This window comes from Saccostrea echinata, unplaced genomic scaffold (genome assembly GCF_033153115.1).
Source record: "Saccostrea echinata isolate AGI-Se365-2 ecotype Australia unplaced genomic scaffold, CSIRO_AGI_Sech_v1 ptg000033l, whole genome shotgun sequence".
NCBI classification, from domain to species: domain Eukaryota; kingdom Metazoa; phylum Mollusca; class Bivalvia; order Ostreida; family Ostreidae; genus Saccostrea; species Saccostrea echinata.
This window is the reverse complement of record NW_026889782.1, coordinates 37247334-37270616: the sequence shown is the minus strand read 5'-3', so window position 1 is coordinate 37270616 and position 23283 is coordinate 37247334. Positions and strand designations below refer to the sequence as shown.

Sequence of the window (23283 nt, the reverse complement as noted above, 5' to 3'; positions counted from 1 at the left end):
CGGTAGGTGTGAACGATTAGTTACTGGCGGCGTAGTAATACATCCACACCTTTTCTACGTAATCTCGTCAACTTTCCTACCGTTTCTTTACGTTATGGGTTATCTGTGAGAGAATTTGCTAAAAATGAAATAAGTGCGTGTATAGACGATTAAATCTTAAAATAAAACAGTAAACTGTATCTCGACTCTACGTTAACATCAGCAAGTTACTACCGTGTATAAATTACGACAGTATCGTCCTCAAACTACGAGCCGCATGAGGTATAGGTTGTTTTTATTAATTAATGGTACAACTTGATAATTTTTATGGAAAAATAGTACATTTATGTTATTCAATTAAGGGATGAATCTAATAATGTTTTATATCAGATAATAAATCAGTTAAGCGAAGGTAGACGGCTATCAGGATTGTAAATACTCTGTATTATCGAGAGACTCGTTCGATTATAACGCAGATAGTTCTTAGGAGATGCAGATTATATCTAACTCCCATGAAAAAGAGTGCACTCAAGCAAAGTTACTCTAGATAGTCGCCTTCAAATTACGAATCAGTAAAATTTATCAGACTTTGGTAACTATTACTCAAACAGTGATAAAAAATTAAAATCCCCCAAAATTTAATTTTAGACAGCGTACTTAAAGATTACTTTAGATTCCTGATTGTACCTATTATTCTGCAATTACGTCACAATTAAACACAAGCAACTATGACGTCAACCTTTCAAACAAGTTATGAATAATTTAATTAATTGAGTCTTCGCTATTTTGCATATTTAGGAAATTTATGTAATTTTTATTTGAAATACATGTATTGTCAAAGTACGCAGAGAAAATAATTTGTTTAGTAAATTCATACTTTCTACATGATCAAGAAATCGTACATTAAAACATACCTGTCACGTCATTTTTTACAGTCCAAAACTTTATCTATATAAGTCCAATAATCATACAAATAATATAATATCAAACTGCAGTGAATTTTCCTTTGTAAATCTACTAAACCCATTCAAGTCATTTTTGAAAGTCAATATCCTAAAAATAATGCCGCCTTTTTCAGGAATCTCTTAATTTAACAGTCATTAAATGGAAAAAATACAAAGATCTTAACTTTAAGTTAATACGCCTATATGCTTCCGTCTTGAAACATTTTAACTATAAAAAAAAGATGTTCTACGTTTTATAATGCGTAGTTCAAATTTTTGCGTGTCTAACTTATCTTACTAATTTACATCGGGTTTGGCATTCTTTTAATCTTCAGCGGAGTAGTGATTATGATAAGTAATCTATCATTCCAAGAGTATACCACATCGACCGATGTTTCTGTATTAAAGGTAATTGATAATTTTGTCATGTAATTGATCTATATCCTAACCCAGACAGTTAATTACCAACTGAGTATAATTAATTAATTATATGTGAAATACATTTTCGTCGTCGTTAGATTTATAATTCTTTATAATTAACGGATGGAATACTTGATTTTAAGAACGTAGAATATCCTACCTGTGTTACGTATCTGATTTATCAAATCAATTAACAATAAAATTTTATCTGTCTCCACATCGATTGGATATTCAATAGACATCGGGTTCGGCATTCTTTAAATTTATAAATTTTTACCGTCTTTCTTTGAGGATTGTTTACGAAGTGTCTTAAAACCTTCAGACTATGCATTCCTTTTCTTTTGTTACAGATGGAAAGATTGTGCAGATTTTTCAAGAAAAAAGATACTTTCAATTGATTGAAATGCTGCTAAACACACTTGGGAAAATTTGCAATTGATCTAATTCTCGTAAGAATTAGCAGTTTTTTTTTTCCCAAAATTTTCAATCATGAAAGAGAGAACCAAAAATACATTTTATGATTTGGATCCCTCAGATTATAATGGCAATTAAGAAAGAGTGCTGCTATATTTCTATTTAGCTGCTTTTTTATGACTACTTTGTTGGGTTTCTTTTTTGCTTTATCTTTCGAATGGTAAGGCTAATTTCTGATAATAGCTATTGCAGAAATACATGTTCAGAGCTAAATTACATAAAACAATATAGTCTCTCTACCAAATTGAATTTTCCATTTTTAACTTACATACAAGTAGTAATCAGTTTACATGCAAAGCTGTAATCAGCATAAATGCAATTGTAATTCAATTTTAGGCATGTTACAGAATTACAAACATCTTTGATAATATTTTGACAATATTTATATATATTTTAGAATGACATTGTCTCGTTTTGTTATTTAAAAAACAGATTTCAATAACTTAATTTATTAGAAATGTTTATTATAAGACAACAACCTTCCAAAAAAAAGAAAAAAGATTTCTTAATATACTTGATACTAATTTAATAAAACAAACATTCTGAGAGTGTTGTATTAGCAATACTAGTTCCTTACCGGCAAGTGTAATCTGGTTCCCATTAAAAATTGAAAATACCATAACTTTGTCAAAAATTCATTGAAGCGGAACAAAATGCAAAAAAAACATGATCTTTAACTCATCAAAGTAAACTCACATACCAAAGATCGGCTCAATAACTGCAGGCGTTTAGAAAAAAAAGGAGCGGAAAGCAAGTGGGACAGACTGACAGACAGACAGAGGGACAGACAGACGGACAGGCAGACAGACAAAGGGACAGCTAAAAGGACAGACAGGGAGGAAACTTAAAGTCCCCTCCGGTTTCACCGGTAAGAGACTGAAAATGTTTCAAGATACTGCTTAAACTTAATCGTGGGATTGACCATTTTTAAATGTTAAAATAATTGGTTCCATTGAAAAAAAAAAATAGAAATACTTCAAGCATAGATAATTTACCTACCGTTATTTAACTGCAATTTAAGTTTGTTCCTAAGGACGAAAGATTATTTTAAAAGCTTAAATGTGTAGATATTTGTGCATAAGTAATTATTCAGAGTTCTCTCTCATACCATTAATACTTTGTCACATCTGATAGACATAGATAACAAAAATATATTCTTTGCTTCTAAATTGTTAATATAAGAGGGTTATTAAAAAATTGTGTCTTTGTCAGTGAATATTGTAAATCGATGAATAAAATAAATTGACAGTTTTATAAATGTATTTTATATACTGTATAATCGTTAAGCTATAGAATTTTACATAACAAACATTTTCTTAAATAACTTCAATATTACAGCGGCAAGTTTTCCTCTAATTTCCTTTAACAATATTTCCTCTAATTAAAGTCTCTGAAATACTCTGTAGCCAAGTAAAGCATGAACCATTGTATAACTCGCCTATAAGTCGGTTGTATTTTTTGAGGTTATTTTGGAAAAAAATTTCTATTTGCCAGAATCAGTTGACAATTTCGAATGAATGCTCTAATGTTTTAATGGTTTCGATTAATATTTTTAGAAATGACGCCGATATTTAATTTTAAACTATTAGGAAAAATACTAAATGCACACTTAAGATAAAAAAGTTATCAAAATATGTAAATACTTGTACTTTATGTATAATCTTAGAATACATAAATGATATAATATATCCAGACTTTGTTCAACGAAAATCCTTGGAAATGTTCATAGAATGCTATATTTCGCTGTCCAAAAAAAATACTAATCTTCTTATGACTCCCCTATAAGTCGGACATAAAGTTTTGGACCAAAATTTATCTCCCAAAAAATCGACTTATAGGCGAGTATATAAGGTATGTCTTCACGGCATGACACCAGCATTATGACGGCCCTGTAAATTTTCGTGATGTGTTTTTTCTTACACAAAAAAGAATAAGGATGGTTGTCATATTAACAAAGCATGTTATGAAAAGAGTAGTCTGTAATATTAATAATGATTTTTTTTTTTACATCAGAAGATAATACGTAGTTCAAAATTTACAAATAATGAAGATATTTGTAAAACACCGCCGTGTTTGTTCAGTGATGATGTAGCAGCATTTTGTTGAGGATTCGTTAAGGAGGCTGGGGTCAACAAATTAACCATCAGATATAACGTAATATTTTAGATATGATATCTTAAGCTGTTAACTATCATTTGGCAAACAAAATTTTCATACATTTTAGTTTTAAAATTTGCTCATTTTTGTATATCTTTATATGGAGCTCTTCTTCTAAAGGAGATCAATAAAGTCTGAAAATGGCCACAACCACCCAGCCCTCTTAATCTATTATAATGAATAGGAGATTCCCTCTACAGTGTTACCATATACGATAAATAGAAAATAAATACCTCGGGATAATCCTATTTTAATCATGTGTTTTTCTTTCATACAATTAAAAAAGAATTTTGAAGTTCAACATTCCCCCGTTCACTTATATAAAAACTTTGCTGAACAATAACTATTTTACCAAAGAACTCTTATTTATTTATACTTATTTATATAAGTGAAACGCAAAAAGAAGTACAGCGTACCATGCGGAGCAAAATGTGACAGAAATCTGATTTAATCTTGACGATTTCATAAAGAAATAAAAGTCATTTATACCAGTGGGAGGAGTTATCTCTCTTATCAGAGGGTCAGTGAACCTTAAGGGAAAGACTTAATAAAAAGAGCTGAGTGCTGAGTGTACGTCCAGGCCTTGAGACCATAAACTGAGAACAGACTTAAGTCAAAATTTTGATTTTGAATATTTTGAGTTTTATTTAACATACATACTTAAAATTTTGCAGGTTAGTATAATATTCCAGTATAAACATATGATAAAAATTTTGTTCTGTTATCAAAATTATTTCCAAAGTTATTTGGATTTGAAATTTTGACTTAAGTCTGTTCTCAGATTATGGTCTTGGGGCCAGAGTACAATTCGGGACTACCTACATGTAAGTGGCTAAGAAGGAGGGCGGGAGCTTCCATGGAGACCCTGCCACCAAACACTTGTTAGTTAAAAAAATTATACTAATAATTTGGAGAGTAATAATCATTATTATGGTATTTAAAGTATTTTTTTCAATTTAAAAACTGTCAATATTATGTAATTTTTTCCTGTTGCAAATTACGTTATCTGTATAGACTCAGCAACTGCCCTGGCTGATCTACTGTAGACAGAATCTTAGTAAACTAGTAAATTTTATTATCGTAAAATGAAAAAAAAATTTAATTAAAGTGAAATTTAATTTCCAGTCCTAAAATGAAAGTCCAAATAAGATTCATCATCAATCTTCATTTATATCGAATTTTCCTTTTCCACTGTTTTCCAAAAGAAATCTTATTTATAATTTTAATGCACACGATTTCAGCATACAAATACCTTGCAGGGCAAAACTTGACGGGAATTTGACAAATCTAAATATGAAAATATAGTTCACAGCACAGATGCATCTTAAAGTGTTTAGAAGAAGTAAACATATTTTGTAATCAAATAATGTATTATTTACACATAAAGCATTACATTAAACGCTTGCAGCTATTGAGCCTATTTTTGGTATGTGAGTTTACCTTGATGAGTTATAGGTCATGTTTTTTGCATTTTGTTCCGCTTCAATGAGTTTTTGACAAAGTTATGGTATTTTCAATTTTTATTGGGAACCAGATTACACTTGTCGGTAGGGGACTAGTTTTGCTGAAGAATACTCTCAGAATGTTTGTTTTATTTACTCGTATCAAGCATATTGAGAATCTTGATTTCTTCTAAATGCTGTTGTCTTATAATAAAAATTTCTAATACTTTAAGTTATTGCTAAAAAGAGACATAAAGACTCTATGATGAAAATTCGCTTCCCCTGTAAGTTTTTTGCCTCATTAGAATTCGGCTTCACAGTAAGTTTCTTTTTGTATTTTAAGAATTCTGTTCATGTGTAAGTGATGAGTATATTATAAGATTATCTCTCCCCGCTTTTTTTTAAAATTTTTTCCCCTAAAATTATTTGGTGTAATGATAATTTCATGTCACAAGTATGTCTGTTACCATAAAGTTCTAAACTTCATAAACTGTTGAAATCAAACAAAAGAAAAGTGCATACGGTTAACTGAAATTCTTATAGATATAGTACATTTCTGTGTCAGCAAGTTTAATATGAGATCGACAACTGAAATTGGAGCCCCGTCAGTTTCCTCAGTCATCTTAATCTTCTATGGAGACCTTAATCTAAAGCATGCAACCCCTGGAAAAAAATAATGGTATTAAATATTTTTGTATAAAAATGTACATTAAGTAGATCTTTGAAATTCGTGTCATTTTCAAACTCTATCTGAATCCCAGTTATTTTTCATGTATATTGCGTTTTTGTGACAAATATAATATAGGGACCTAATTGAACCTGGCGTAAGCTTTTAAGGACTTTTATTGGGTAGTTCATACCATCTGTATATCGTGTTATTTATATAAATACATGTACAGAGGCTTTTATAGATCTTTGTCAATTTATACAAGTGCCCAGATGTGTCAGTGCTAATCCTTTTTTCTATAATCATGACATTATATGATATTTGTATCAATAATAAAATGAAATAAATTGACAGGAAAGTGAAAAGATATTCTCACGAATTATAAACTTTTTTCATGTACTATTTTGATTAATATAAAAATTAAAGACATGGAGTATATATAATTACTAAAAATTAAAAGGTGAAAGACGAAAAACAAAACATCAAGGATCTCGGCGTGATCTGCGGATTTTAGTTCTAGTTGTTTGATCAGCAGTTTCTAATGTTATATTGAAAGAACATGCTTCAACTACACAAAGTTACACGTGATATTCTAGTGGTACACGTGTACTTCTTGGTATCAATATTTCTCTTTGTAAAGTACACTTTATGTCAAACTTAATTAAATACATTTTATGTCAGATTTTGCATATTATTATACTGAAAAAATCCTTTACTTTTTTGCATTTCGGTATTTTCTGATTTTAATTTGTAAAGCTTTGGTGCTTACTTCCTTAATTTCAGTAAACACAATCACGCATTGTACATTGTATAAATGTACGATCTTCAGCTGCATTCGTCAGCATGAAAAATTGAAAAAAAAATTCACACTAAATTGAAATATCCATAATTTAGCAATGAAAATGTGATGGGACTTTTTAACAGTACAAAGAGACTTAAGCGTATTCGTGTACATCAGTTTAACAATAAACCTATAATAAACGATGTCTCCTTTGATTCAATACTATCTTATGTAAACAATCATGTCTTCATCACATTCGCACCAAACTTTACTTTGTCCTTTTGAAACCTTTAAATATTCTATTTGAAAAAGTCAAGGGAAGTCCATATTTGGATCCTCTACACCAGAAAACAAGCTCGGATCTGTGATTATGGAAGCTGCAAATCATACACTTTTTAAAGCGCCACGTTTTGTGGAAGAAAATGCTGTTTAAACAACCCGTTTTTTCCTTAAACTTCTATATGCCAACAAAGGAATCGATGCAAGTAATATTCTGAATCACAAAAGGTCCACTCTTGTATTCCACCATATTTCAAGTTGAAGTCAACAGCTTGCATTTCTTACAAATATACATCGACTATTGCTTCCAAATTTTTTAATTACAAGAAAACTCTATAGGGTCTAAATATCGAACATGTGAAACAAAATACTCATGTTGTTCTCCATCCTCCAACTATAGTCTTGCTGGACACGTAAATATAGTTAATAATGAGGACCTTAAATCGCTTATTTTAAAAGGGCCGATATTTAGGAAACCCCGATCTTTTAACTGGCGTCATATTTTCATAAATTAATTACAGAGATAACGAACAGTATTCAAGCTCAAAAGTCCATACAAACAATACAAATCAGAAGCAGCAAACACGGACCTCCAAAAAAAGAAGTGGGATCAGGTGTCATGGAGGAGTGAGCATCCCTTTTCGAACGGTCATACCCGGCGTGTACTCATAGTAATAATCGGGAAATTGGAAAAATCCGTAGACAATTCATTGTTTAAATAATGACCTAACAATTAGTATAAGAACGTTAGTCAGCATTCAACTTAATTAAAGATTGTATTTGCTGACAAGATCATCCAGTTTATTCGATACGCAAGAGCATGTTCTACGCAGGAACATTTTCTAAAACGAGGCAGGCTTTTGACAAATTAAGTTGCTGATACAAGAATATCAACAATCTCGTTAAAAGTCAACAATTCACAAATTTTATTGTCGATTCAATGACCTTTTTTGTAAATACAATCTATCGTCGGTCGAATATTAACTGATGTCTTTCATACAAATTGTTAGGCCAAAATATTTATACGGAATTAACTGCGGATTCTTCTGCTTACACGAGAATGAAAAGAGCGCACGGCGGGTGTGATTGGTCAGCAGGGGATGCTTACTCCTCCATGGCACCTGGTTCCACCTTATAATTTGTATTGTTTAAAAGGACTTTTAAGAATGATCCCTGTTCGTTGTCTTCACATTTGACATCAGAAGTAATACACATTTGACATCAGATGTAATACACATTTGACATCAGATGTAATACACATTTGACATCAGATGTAATACACATTTGACATCAGATGTAATACACATTTGACATCAGATGTAATACACATTTGACATCAGATGTAATACACATTTGACATTAGATGTAATACACATTTGACATCAGATGTGATACACATTTGACATCAGATGTAATACACATTTGACATCAGATGTAATACACATTTGACATCAGATGTAATACACATTTGACATCAGATGTAATACACATTTGACATCAGATGTAATACACATTTGACATCAGATGTGATACACATTTGACATCAGATGTAATACACATTTGACATCAGATGTGATACACATTTGACATCAGATGTAATACACATTTGACATCAGATGTAATACACATTTGACATCAGATGTAATACACATTTGACATCAGATGTAATACACATTTGACATCAGATGTAATACACATTTGACATCCGATGTAATACACATTTGACATCAGATGTAATACACATTTGACATCAGAAGTAATACACATTTGACATCAGAAGTAATACACATTTGACATCAGATGTAATACACATTTGACATCAGATGTAATACACATTTGACATCAGATGTAATACACATTTGACATCAGAAGTAATACACATTTGACATCAGATGTAATACACATTTAATATCAGAAGTAATACACATTTGACATCAGATGTAATACACATTTGACATCAGATGTAATACACATTTGACATCAGATGTAATACACATTTGACATCAGAAGTAATACACATTTAGTAATACAAAGTAATACACATTTGACATCAGATGTAATACACATTTGACATCAGATGTAATACACATTTGAAATATGAAAGCTCTTAGCTCCAACCGTTCAGATATTATGGGCAGGGTTAAAGTTGGGCTTCTTTTCTATAATAGTTAGACTCAAAAGTCGTGGTCATGATATCAAAAAAAGTGGTACGAAAAGAAAAGTCTTTTCGCAAGGAATAACCATGTGAAATATGAAAGCTTTAGCACCAGACGTTTAAATATTATGGTCATGATTTAAGTTAAAGGACAAACAGATATACAGACAGATGCACAGACCTAAACTATTTACCTGCATCTCTGAAAAAGGGGGCATAAAAATCATACAACTACAAATCATAATAGAAATACATTTTTACATTTTTATTTCAAAAACTTAACAGATGCAATGATTTCCATATATTGATGTGCAGTAAACTGTATGCAATGAAATGAATTCAACATTTCGGAATAAAATTCAATGCATCTACAAAATTAATATTTACACAAGGTAATTGTTTACTCTTGAACGAGTAATATACCTTTATTAGGCTTTGAATGTGTCTATGTTTCTCTACGACTGTGCGATCGCATATCATGTAAAGTTTACATGGAACCTGGTACTATTTCATTATATTTGTGTCAAGATGCATATTTACGTTCCATTCCATGTTTTCGCTATAACTAATTCTGTAGGAGGGATTCCGCATCATTTGGTGCAGCGCACAGACTCTGGGACGCTCCCGAGGGGTATCGATGACATTGTAGTTTGGCTGGCCAAGGCAGACCGCCGTACAACCGACGGAACACCTCTTCACAAGCCGTCTTCACTTCTTCGCATGTTTCACGACAAGGCTGCACGAAAGGCTGTTGATCATTTTGACAAAATGGCGCGAAAGTCCCACACAACAAGAACGGAAGGTTGTCATGGCATTGAGTTTGTAAAAGTGGTCTGTACTGGTTCATTTCTATTTCAATAAGTCTTTCGTCACTTTGAAGAAACATATTAGGTAATGTCCGTATTTAAGAGATATGTTTGCGCATGCACTGAAAGTGTTTTGCTCGCAGTAGGCATATCGGAGTGGTCTCGGTGCCAGCCGGTTACGAACAGGCCTAAGACATGATCCAAGCCTCTTCCGGCGGAACCGGCTACATTTCAGCTGTTTGTTCGGCCATTTAGATCTACCTTGCTTGAGCTTTTTCCTGCAGCCTCTCTTCGCGCTGAAGCAGGTCTCTCGGCACGGAAGTTCTGTTGTGTCACTTCCCGGCATGCATTTCGGCAGAAATGTACCACAAACTGTCAACCGGAAGTTCTTATGACAGTTGTTGTCCATAAATGGCCAATATCTCTCAATTGCTCTAAAATGATAATGATAGGAATTACAGTTATTATAATTACTGTAGAACAATAAGTACTGAAACATTCCTTTAATAATAATGACAAGACAGAGCTTTGAATTGCGCAATAAAATTACATACAAGCGAATAATTAAAATTCCTTATTGTCTTAAAACTTTATAATTATCATCGACAAATTCAATATGTTCTTTTGATAAAGACATGCTAATGAGATAAAAACAAAAGGCAAAGTAGTAATATTCCAGGACAAAAAGAGAGGAAGATCTTATAATCATGTGATAGGGTCGTTTATTTTTCGTTTTGATTGTTTACAATCTTAAATGTACTTTGATTTCGTTTGAATTTTTTTTTTGCAAATCTGAAAAAAAATATTAGTGGTAAGCTTACCAGTTTTGGCGCTAATTTGTGTCAGTATTAGTGCAACTATACTTGTTGCTGTATCTTTGTACCTTACTGTGCCTATTAAGCATTGAATCATTATTAACTGCAACGGTTGGTGCAAACAAATTTTCATAACGCGCTAACGAGCGTTATTCAATTTCTTTGAACACACCGTTGCAGTTAGCGCGTTATGAAAATTTGTTTGCACCCACCGTTGCAGTTATGAGACTATATCTTTCAAAAAATAATGATTTAATGCTTATATTTACATTTTTTAACTCCTTGCCTTGACTGCAAATGTGATTTATATTTCAAAATCCCCGTATTATCCTTCGGGTAAGTTGTAATTAACGGAAGAGCCGTTGCAACAGCTTCTGTTCAATGTTAGCGTGAATTTTGATTTTCGTCTATGACGTTGCACTTACACGGCGTTCAACGTTTGTGACGTCAAAATAAAACGCATACTTTAACCCTTTGACCCCTTGTCCGTGTTATGGTGTTTTGAATGCCTTAGCTTTCCTTACACTTTCTAAGTAAAAATACTTGTTGAATGTAAATATTAGTGATTGAAGTAAGTAAAGAATTGTACTTCACTGCCCTGTACCTTGTGTTTACACTGCACATTTATTGCATGATTGTGAGTGAGATATTAAGATCTATTTCCCAAAGAAAAATATGAATATTTCTCGAGGGGAACGCCCTGGGGAATTATTATTTTTCTTGGGTGAATAAATCTTCATATCTCCCTTTATCATGCAATAAATTTTCTTTTTACCAAATCCAGCCAAACCTTTAAAAGCAAACGCAAACTTTCAAATTCGCCATCGCTCTCAAGTTTACTTTCAGTTTCAGTAAAAAAAAAAAAAATCACTGAAACATTTTTATGAAGTCCCCTGGATACCGCTGTAAAACATGTGTTTACGATTCAAACACTTTTCGAAACACTTTGTTGTTACCTCCTTTTTTTATATGTTTAATTCCTAAATATGTAATATTTCTAGACATGTATTAGAAAGTGTTTAGAATTCAACCACTTGTGTGCTTAGAAATTTAACATATCTAAACACAAAAACACAAGTGTTTAAATTCTAAACACATAACAGCAGAAGTGTTTAATATCTAAACACATCATAAGTATAATTTGTACCTGCAGAAAAACAAACCACTCTCGTAAATTTAGCTCAAAACGTATATGATTTTCAATGCGCATAATTGTCAAAATTTTCAAAATATGTAACCGATACTAATTATTTTCCATAAAGCCACTGAACGTTTGGATATGTAATTAATTATGCAATAAAATGGACACCGTGCGATGAACTTAATTTACACAAATAATAAAGGAGATAGAACTGAATAGATTTGATTAGTCTCAACAATTCAACAAATCAATCAGAATGACACATTTATACACATAGATAACAAACTTTTAATCTTCAAAATTATTAAGAAAAAAATACTAAGCTGACAATTTAATATCAAAACTTTTTTGAATATTTCTAAAAGGCTTTATTAAAGAATTTTTAAAATTAAAATACAAAATGTACATTTATATCTAAATTTATTATAATTATTTATAATTTGAATCGGCTGCTGAGTCTTCTTCATGTCAGTCACAAAATTATCAAATCTTATTAGCTTATAGCAAGTCCCAAAGCACCACATATTATAGTCTATATATCCCATCAATAACTGCCAGAAAGTAATCCATTTCGAATGCACGAGGATAATTGTAAACACCGTCGAATTATCTCAGTAGTCTTCACAAAATGAAAATTCAAAGTGTTGAATATGGTACAACAAATTGCACTTGAAGATGACACCAGATACTCTGATACGTGTATTCTGAGTTCAATCTGGACTACAGTACTTGTAGGAAAGAAAGCCAGATCTGTAGTAAAAGTACACTTTCACTATTTTACATTACTTAGAAAAACAAAATTGTTCAAGATTTAGTGAAACTATACTGATATACATGTGTAAGTATAGATGTTTTTAATGACATTTAATATTATTTCCTCTCCTGCAAGTCTTTGAAGGAGTTCAAGATATCCCAAGTCAACTTTATTTACGTTGCTCATCGTGGTTAATTAATGCAAGGAAAAAGAAAACAAACCTTTAATGTATTGCAGTAATAAGATGCCCTTTCACTATTTCTTCATGGTTATCCCTTGAATTGGGTTGTCATAACTTTCTTTGATACATCACCTTAGCTTGTTCAAATATATGTGTCATTTCCGGGAAGATAACTCTGCACTTTACAATAAAACGTGTTTAATTTCTAAACGCGTTTACATGTTAAGGAGGGATTCTTCTTATAAGAACACATTTCTTATATTTAAAAATCAATGAAATTTTCACAGAATCAAGAAGACAATATCCTAAGTGATGGTATCGGTTAGATTAAATTTGACCGTTTTATATTAGAGGCAAGGTCAGTACCTTTTCCCTGGACATTAAGAATAAAAAATTACTGTTGCCAATCATGCGATGCCTACTTCTATTTCAATAAATTAAATGTTTTTCTTTTTGCATAAAGAGATATTACCATATACAGTCTATAAGATGATATTACCAAATTGACATAAATAATTTAACTAAAATGGATTTTGGCTTATCCGAATTTTCTCTATTTTTCTTAAAATTTTAAGTTATTTTAGTTATTTTTATATGCCTCCTATATTTTTTTTTTATTTTCACATATGTTAAAGTTATCACATAAAGATACAAAATGATATAAAAACAAAAAGTTTTGACCGTTTACTAAGAGAGAAAAAAACACTTTTTACGGATTTTGGCTCAAATCTGAACTTGGATTGGAAGCTTTTAAAAGCTAACATAATTGCAGTTTGTTTGGAAAATCATATTTATCTGATATATTTTAAAACTTTAGTCCCTTATTATTAATTTAACTTACATTTAAAAATTTTCCCCAAGTCTTTGATTGTGTAAAAATTATAACCAAAATCATTGTTCTATCATTATTTTGAGAGGCAGAAAAGAAGATATTTTCATACGCCGCCATTCCGCCTAAAATATAGTCCCTACTAGATTTCAAACACAGCTTACCATTTCTATTTAAAGTTGTACAATTGTGATGAGGAAAGAAAAATATGATCTTTTAAATCTCTTACATCTAAATATATAAAACATATAAGCAAATATACTTTGAATATTTCATCTAGTCAGAAACCAGACAAAAATCCCTCCTTTTATAAAAGACATATGAGTGTTTAGTTGTTAAACACAGTACTATAAACGTTTAAATCTAAACATGTAATAGAAGTGTTTATTTCCAAAACACAATTTTTACAGTGACTTCACAGACAATTGTCTTCAACTTTTTTAACATCCTTATTGGAAAGAATATTGCTAATTGTGTTACTGTGAGTCGCTCTTATGTTACAGGGAGAAGTTCTTAGTTGCGAGAGTAGTGCATTTTCAGGGAAATAGAAAGTTTTGTGGCATTCATTTTATATAGAGATATAATACTAGAGTTATAATAATGATCTCTATTGTAAACTGTAAGTGCCTTATCAGGGTAACTTGTATATATTCATAGATTTTACATAGATATTTCGTGGCGTCTACAGTATTTTTTATTGGAGATATTAGAACAGTTTTTTGTATTGTTTATTTCATTTGTATATAGATTGAAAAAAGTCCAGATGTAGTACTTATAGGTGTAGTTTTTATAGGTGTAGTGTTTATAGGTGAAGTGTTTATAGGTGAAGTGTTTATAGGTTAGGTGTTTATAGGTGAAGTGTTTATAGGTGAAGTGTTTATAGGTGTAGTGTTTATAGGTGTAGTGTTTATAGGTGGATGTTTATAGGTGAATTGTTTATAGGTGAAGTGTTTATAGGTGAAGTATTTATAGGTGATGTGTTTATAGGTGAAGTGTTTATAGGTGAAGTGTTTATAGGTGAAGTGTTTATAGGTGTAGTGTTTATAGGTGAAGTGTTTATAGGTGAAGTGTTTATAGGAGAAGTGTTTATAGGTAAAGTGTTTATAGGTGTAGTGTTTATAGGTGAAGTGTTTATAGGTGATGTGTTTATAGGTGTAGTGTTTATAGGTGAAGTGTTTATAGGTGAAGTGTTTATAGATGAAGTGTTTATAGGTGAAGTATTTATAGGTGATGTGTTTATAGGTGAAGTGTTTATAGGTGAAGTGTTTATAGGTGAAGTGTTTATAGGTGAAGTATTTATAGGTGATGTGTTTATAGGTGAAGTGTTTATAGGTGAAGTGCTTATAGGTGAAGTATTTATAGGTGATGTGTTTATAGGTGAAGTGTTTATAGGTGAAGTGTTTATAGGTGAAGTATTTATAGGTAAAGTGTTTATAGGTGAAGTGTTTATAGGTGAAGTATTTATAGGTGAAGTGTTTATAGGTGAAGTATTTATAGGTGTGGTATTTATAGGTAAAGTGTTTATAGGTGTAGTGTTTATAGGTGAAGTATTTATAGGTGAAATATTTATAGGTGAAGTATTTATAGGTGAAGTGTTTATAGGAAAAGTGTTTATAGGTAAAGTGTTTATAGGTGTAGTGTTTATAGGTGAAGTATTTATAGGTGAAGTATTTATAGGTGAAGTGTTTATAGGAGAAATGTTTATAGGTGTAGTGTTTATAGGTGTAGTGTTCATAGGTGAAGTGTTTATAGGAGAAGTATTTATAGGTGAAGTGTTTATAGGTAAAGTGTTTATAGGTGTAGTGTTTATAGGTGAAGTATTTACAGGTGAAGTATTTATAGGTAAAGTGTTTATAGGTGAATTATTTATAGGTGAAGTATTTATAGGTAAAGTGTTTATAGGAGAAGTGTTTATAGGTGTAGTGTTTATAGGTGTATTGTTTATAGGTGAAGTATTTATAGGTGAAGTGTTTATAGGAGAAGTGTTTATAGGTGTAGTGTTTATAGGTGAAGTGTTTATAGGTGATGTGTTTATAGGTGTGGTATTTATAGGTGTGGTATTTATAGGTGAAGTGTTTATAGGTGAAGTGTTTATAAGAGAAGTGTTTATAGGTGTAGTGTTTATAGGTGTATTGTTTATAGGTGAAGTGTTTATAGAGGAAGTATTTATAGATAAAGTGTTTATAGGAGAAGTGTTTATAGGTGTAGTGTTTATAGGTGAAGTGTTTATAGGAGAAGTGTTTATAGGTGTAGTGTTTATAGGTGAAGTATTTATAGGTGAAGTATTTATAGGTGAAGTGTTTATAGGTGAAGTGTTTATAGGTGTAGTGTTTATAGGTGTAGTGTTCATAGGTGAAGTGTTTATAGGTGTAGTGTTTAAAGGTGAAGTGTTTATATAAAGTGTTTGTAGGTGAAGTGTTTATAGGTGAAGTGTTTATAGGTGTATTGTTTATAGGTGTAGTGTTTATAGGTGCAGTGTTTATAGGTGAAGTGTTTATAGGTGAAGTGTTTATAGGTGAAGTGTTTATAGGTGAAGTGTTTGTAGGTGAAGTGTTTATTGGAGAAGTGTTTATAGGTGTATGTTTTTATAAGTGCAGTGTTTATATATGTAGTGTTTATAGGTATAAAGTTTATAGATGTAGTGTTCATAGGTGTAGTGTTTATAGGTTTAGTATTCATATATGTAGTGTTTATATGTATAGTGTGTATATGTGTAGTGTTTATAGGTGTAGTGTTTATAGGTGTAGAGTTTATATAAACACTACACCTATAAACACTACACCTATAAACTACCTATCCCCGTTAATTAGCAGTGTATAAATCAGTGTTGTCAATTCCGAACCCGCAGTCAAACTTCCTCGTTAATCAGTAGTGTATAAACCAGTGTTGTCAATTCCGAACTCGCAGAAACATATCCTCATTAATTAGTAGTGTATAAAACAGTGTTGACAAGCCAAAAAGTCAGAAGTTATTGTTGAGGATTGAGGGAACACAACCGTAAATTTGCGCTGCTTTCTAATTTATTCATTGGGGGTGGGGTGGGGGCACCCTCTTCCGTTCCTACATCTTGCTCAGAATGAGAAATCCTTGAAGTAATTAAAATAAAAAGTATTCAATTTATAGTAGAGTTCACACTATACATGTCAATCACTGCACTATACACTTACCTGTAAACTTGTTCCTGTGTAGTATGGCCGAAGCTGTTCGGGAGTCTGGTGTGAGTGTACCCAACTAAACCCCGACACATCGGAACCATCACTTCCTCACATTCACCTTCTCCATGACAACTGTTGATTACCAAGACGACAACGACAAAGAGTTTAAGAAACATGCTTTTGTCTGAGATTTTGAATAAAAAGGATCTTCTTTGTTTGTGGAGGGCGTCGTGGGGTCATTTAAGGTCGGTGTTCTATAGTTAAGGAGGTTTGTTTAATGATCCCAGACTCTGTGTTAATTACCGGAAAAAGACAAGCACCACCGGAGTTAGAGAGTCGAGTGCTTGACCGAGTTTTTCTACAAAAATATATAAAGGAGCCGTGTTTTTTTTTTATTGATACATCGCCAATTCAACTGTGTTTTTTGTTTGTTTGTTTGTTTGCTTACTTGCTTGTTTTTTTTTTTTTTTTTTTGCCTTTCTGATTTGGGGGTGTGCGGGGTAAATTGTACCTTTGTGATGTAGTAGATGTGTTTAATGCTAGCAGGGGTTGAATCCAAATTTCGTTTTTTTCCGTTTCATTGGTAGTTGAGAGAAGGTCAGGGTTAATTAGGACATTGTAGTTTTATACGTGTTTACATTGAAATTTTAGAAATCCTAGAATTTAAAACTAACTGTAACGAACTTAAAGTTTTTTTTCAAAGTGGGAAGGGGGGGGGCATAAAAATAATTTACATGTAAAATTTAAAAAAAAAAACAGGTCTGAGAAGAAAATCTGTTATAAAGAGAAGAATAAAAATGGAAGTTTCACAAACTCCAATTCCTGAACTGCGGGATAGTGATGGTGGTATATGTAACAACATTTTCGGCAAGAAATATTTTCGGTACAATAACTAGCTGAGAGCTAGTTGGCACTGTAAAACATAAAGCTAGCCAATGTTTGAGAATTTCCATGATAAGTTTCTCGGCGAAAGTCCTCACAAAAAGCCCCCCCCCCCCCCCCCACTACTTGCTCCAGGATCATGAAACAGTCTTAAATTTAAGCCAGAACTTGTACACTATATTAAAGTTTTATCATAAAAATATATAAAATTGGAATTATAATTCAAACTTGTTACTCTGCCTTGTTTTTAATTTCAATTTTCAGGTGTCGGATTACATTTTTCATGATTTCATTTATGACTGAAATTTGACTTAGTGTATACGGCTGCTTCTTGTTCCTGAGGTCCAGTCTGAACATTAGACCATGTGTGTGTGTCGTTTATCATTCTTTTAAAGCTGAAGTCGAAATTCACCGTAAGGAATTTATTTTCAATTTCACTTTCAAAATAAATAAAGGACATACGTATATTAGAGTTTGCTTAAAAAAATATTCCGTGGAATTAATAATGCAGATAAAATACCAATAAGAATTAAATAAATATCGAAAATATTAAAGATAATTAAGATTTAGATAGAAATAAAGCAGTTTATTGCAATTGATTATTGCAGAGTGCATTGTACTCTAAAACACTGAATAGATATTAATATCCTTTCGTACAAATTTGATTTTATCGAAAAAACTTTATAATATGACAATACTTCTAATTTTATTACAGATTATTTAAAAAAATCTCCCAGAAATGACAGTGATAAGAAATAATTGCATACATTTACATGTATGTAGATTAGTTACGGGAAAATATTTACATGTAACAAATAAGTTCATTTTTATCATTTTGTATGAATGAATATTTATGTTTTCACAAGAAAGAAAAAAATGAAAACATATTTATTTCGAAAGTCTGTCATTTTTCTACATTCAACAAACATAGATTTTAACATGTCAGTAAAAGGAATTTGCCCCAACCCCAATAAATAGATAAATAAATAAATTGATTAATAAACAGAAATAAAGAAACAAAACAAACAAAAGAGAGAATGAATTCTCTAAGCTTCTCATTAAAAACTTTTAAAAATCGATGTAAAGTTGTAAATGAATTAAATATTTGAGTCTTTGTTTGTTTGTTTGTTTTTATGATTTTATAGACAGTATAAGTCGGCACTATGAAAGGGGGTTTGGTTTCACAGGCTCTTTGGGGTATCTAACCCCCTCCCCCTCCTTCATTTTTTCTTTTAAAATCTGGGATTGACACACTTTTCCCCCTTCGTTTATTCTACTATGCACTACATGTCATCGAAAAGGTTTACAACTATTCTGAGATGTTTTTAATTTGTCTCGTTGTATCAGTTGTAAACAAGATATTTAAAAAAATCTCAAAGATACTAAAAAGTTAGATTATCAATAACATTTAATACAAACTGGAATAACATGTATAATGCAAAGTAGAATTCTCACATCGGAAAAAGGGTGTCGATCCCAGATTTAAAAAGTGAGGAAAACTGTGAACAAGTGGTGAAGGGAAAAGGGGGGATGGTTCATACCCCAAGTGCATGTCCTTGTTCTTTGAATGCTGGGATATTTCTTTAATATCACCTACCAACAATGAAAGTAACAAAAACTTGTGTTGGTTTAGTTGTAAGTATGTGCAGCAGCATTGTTGTCGCATGTGTATATTTTACTCCACTGTGAGCTGTGTGCGAATCCGGAAATTTTTACGTTTTCACTCTACCTTTTTTCTTGCAGCCTTCATATCCCGTTTGAGATTTAAGCGAAAAATCAACACGGTCAACACGGAAATCGAAAAATGTAGATGATAAAGGTAAAATAGGTTAGAAATTGTTGGTGGAATTTAGGTTCGGGTTTGTTATCAAGTTTATTATCCAGTCAACTGAATAGCTTGAATGAGTACCGAACGCAGTGTCTTTTTTCAGGGTTTCGCCCAGTCATGTTGTCAGAATTACTCGGGACAGTCCCATACATTTCATGATGTGTTAGAATAGTTGCAGTGAAGCAAAGCGGAGCAATCCACTCAGATGCGAATTTGTAGAATGTTAATTATTTTGCAATGAAAATAACCGTCAAATAATTTCTAATAAAACCTTTTTGAGCTTCTATATATACCTTTCATCCAGAAAAATAATCCAATTCCATGATATGTTTTACGGTGTCATCATTGGGACAGCGCAGTTATATACATGTACCGTGATAAAAGCTTTAAATAACTTACACTTTAAACTTTGATCCACCTCTTCAAACTTCAAACTGCATGAGACAGGCTAGACTGTGATGTCACATGACGTTGTATTTAAGTTGCATTTCTGTAATTGAGTCTAAATAGGCCCTTTGCAATTTTGTAATGGAAGACATTCTAGAGTAGATGCAATTATTTTTTGTTTCGTTTAAGCTCTCTGCAAGAACTAAATCTTAATATATGATAACATCATAATTGCGGGACTGTTTATTCGCCATTAAAACATGGAATCCTGGTATCAAAGGAATTCTTGGAAGGTTTCACAGAAAATATACAGACTTTAATTTGAATTTTCTCTGTTCTTACACATTAGTCTATTGAGCTGCTGCACTTGCTATCAGTATGTAAACGGTAGGACTGATAGGGCGAGCGCAGTTCTGAATACCTATTTACTTTTTACTAAGATCCACCTCTTCAGACCGCACAAGACATTTGGAAGGTCTACACTGTGACATCACATGACGTCGTATGTTAGTTTCATTTCTATAATGAACAGCTGATGAAGTCCGAAAATTGCAAATTTTTAACAGAGAATGTTTAATCTATGATGTGTCTGCAACAACCATTATTAATAAGTAAATGATATTTATTTATTAAACCCATTAAATAAGTAAATCAAGGTGAGTTTATCGCGAGAAAGTAGTTTGCGGTGAGATGCAATTTGTGTGGAGCATTATGGGTCCAGAGATTACTAGTGATGGGAATTGGTACAAATTTCATAATCAATGATCGGGCTTCTGTAAGTAACTAATTATCAGTTATAATCGGACATTTACAAAGTCTGTAAGTTTAGTTTATTAAATGGTAAGAATGGTGGAATAACTACTTTCTGTGATGGTCCAGCTGGTTCTTCATTTATTTTGTAGAATCCAAAGTACATCCATACCCGGGAATGAGCGTTGTTACCTGGGTGTGAATACCAATGTCCGTTTGTCTGTGCCATTAAGATACACAAATAAGTTAATAGATAAGTTGCGGCTCGAATATTTGGCTTAAAAACTATTAGGCTTGTAAAAAAAAAACATAACCCGATTAATCAGAATAAAAATTTTGTAATCGAGCACTTGGATTATGCCAGCAATCGACTGATTTTCGATTATAATCGATGACTGGAACACCACTAGAGATTACTGTTGGAAAAAAAATTCACTTGGATCAATGTTTACAGTCCAAATTTTCTCTTTGCCGAGATGTTCTCATAGAGCTCACATTCATGCTTCAAATTTATCCAACATATAGACATTCAGAAATATAGTACCTGCATAGATTAGAATTATCTGCCCCTATTTTGTTTAGGTTTTTTTTTAGTTATTGATATCAAGGGCCTTGGCCTTTCCAGTTGGGAAAAAATGGTGACATTTGCTTGAAATTTGGGAAAAAACATTTCAGGAAAAACCAAACTAGTGCATATTTGTAGCATGTATAATTAGACTCCCTCTGACTTTCAATTTGAAAAAAAAAGTTTATTTCACAATTATGTGCATCTGTGAAGGAGATTTATGAACAATAAGGCTACCCTGCTTTGATGTTTTTTTCATTGTTTGGGAATTTTAAAGGAAAAATGAGGAAAAATACCTTCTGTTTTAGCATGGGGAATGAGTTCCAGATAAGGTGCAGAAATGTATATTGAATTTTACAAAATACACATTAAAAATACTGGGATACAGTTATGCATTAGCAATCATAAATAAGCATTACACTACAGAAGTACATGTACTGTGTACGATGGATTGAATAATAGCAAGGCTAGCACCACTTGCACTGCAAGCTCTTACGACAACGCTTGGGCGAATAGAAAATTCATACTTAAAACATTGATCCAAATGGATTTTTTTTCTGATTGGACAAGTGGGTCTTGAGATAGACTTGTCTGGCTGGACAGATGGGCCTTGAGATGGACTTGTCTGATTGAACAAGTGGGTCTTGAGATGGACTTGCCTTACTGGACGAGTGGGCCTTGAGATGGACTTGTCTGATTGGACAGATGGGCCTTGAGATGGACTTGTCTGATTGAACAAGTGGGTCTTGAGATGGACTTGCCTTACTGGACAAGTGGGCCTTGAGATGGACTTGTCTGATTACAAAATAAGCTGAACAGGGGCGATTGGACAAACTTAAGTTTTATGTTTAGCCCTGTCAAAAAAATAAATGTCAGTGAACCAGTATGCAGTAGGCAAGTGTAAGGTTTAGTGTGACACTGGTCAAACATTAAATTTTACTGGGCCCCTGATCATCAAGCCTCCTACATGTGTAAGTAACCCCCCTCCATCCCCCCTTCCTCCTTCTCTGAAATATTAAGTCACTTAGTTGTTCAAGCCAGGTTTACTGTGTGCTACAGTGTACAAAAGTTGAGATACCTTTTTACTATGTTTACTATACATTTTATGTGAAACTAATGAAATATTTTTTTTTTATTAACAGTAAACGTACACAAGTTTGTGTCACTGATTCGGAGAAAAAAACCCCATGATCTCAGCATATTCACATATATTTGCTACCAACTGAGTGCTAACTTAGTACATCTACTGGCTGAGTGCTAACTTAGTACATCTCGCCTTATGTGTCTGGCTGAGTGCTGACTTAGTACATCTCGCCTTATGCGTCTGGCTGAGTGCTAACTTAGAACATCTCACCTTATGTGTCTGGCTGAGAGCTAACTTAGTACATCTCGCCTTATGTGTCTGGCTGAGTGCTAACTTAGAACATCTCGCCTTATGTGTCTGGCTGAGTGCTAACTTAGTACATCTCGCCTTATGTGTCTGGCTGAGTGCTAACTTAGAACATCTCGCCTTATGTGTCTGGCTGAGAGCTAACTTAGTACATCTCGCCTTATGTGTCTGGCTGAGTGCTTACTTAGAACATCTCGCCTTCTGTGTCTGGCTGAGTGCTAACTTAGTACATCTCGCCTTATGTGTCTGGCTGAGTGCTAACTTAGTACATCTCGCCTTATGTGTCTGGCTGAGTGCTAACTTAGTACATCTCGCTTTATGTGTCTGGCTGAGTGGTTACTTAGAACATCACACCTTATGTGTCTGTGTGAAAAAGAGAAATAATGAAGTCTATATCCTCAGGAACTTTACATAAAAAATGAAAGAAATTTCTTTTAAATTATTATATGGACATAGTAAATTTTACAGTAAAACTGATTTGGCCAGCTTTTGAGCATGGTTT

At 32.4% G+C, this 23283-nt stretch overlaps 1 pseudogene; it reads right to left on the bottom strand.

Annotated features, from left to right (window-relative positions):
• Nucleotides 1-9586: 9586 nt before the first annotated feature.
• LOC133198903 (uncharacterized) lies at nucleotides 9587-17172 on the bottom strand (annotated as a pseudogene).
• Nucleotides 17173-23283: the final 6111 nt, after the last annotated feature.